The following is a 603-nucleotide window of genomic DNA, read 5'->3' as shown; positions in this document are numbered from 1 at the left end:
TCTTTCTTCATACATATAATGCCTCCAGATTTTTAACGCAAACACCACCGCCGCCAATTCCAGATCATGAGTGGGATAATTTGCCTCGTGAATTTTAAGCTGCCACAACACATAAACCACCACCTTTCCCTCTTGCATCAACACACATCCCAACCCCATATGTGACGCATCACTGTAAACAGCAAATTCCCTTCCAAACTCCGGTTGTATCAAAACAGGAGCCTCAGTTAAAACTTTCTTCAATTTTTCAAAACTCTCCTGTTGTTTATCATACCAAACAAACGACACCCCCTTTCGCAGCAATTTAGTCAAAGGTGCCGCTATCACTGAAAACCCCTCCACGAAACGTCTGTAATAACCAGCTAAACCCAGAAAACTTCGAATCTCAGATACAGTCTTTGGTGGTTTCCAACCCAACATGGCTTCAATTTTTTGATGATCAACCCTAATCCCCTCAGCAGATACCACGTGACCTAGAAACGTCACGTCTTGAGCCAAAACTCACACTTGCTGAATTTTGCATACAATTGTTTCTGTCTCAAAATTTGAAGGGCAATTCGCAAGTGTTCATCATGCTCCTCCTCAGTTCCTGAATATACTAAA

Source organism: Gossypium hirsutum, chromosome A07 (assembly GCF_007990345.1).
Source record: "Gossypium hirsutum isolate 1008001.06 chromosome A07, Gossypium_hirsutum_v2.1, whole genome shotgun sequence".
NCBI classification, from domain to species: domain Eukaryota; kingdom Viridiplantae; phylum Streptophyta; class Magnoliopsida; order Malvales; family Malvaceae; genus Gossypium; species Gossypium hirsutum.
This window is presented reverse-complemented; position numbering follows the sequence as displayed.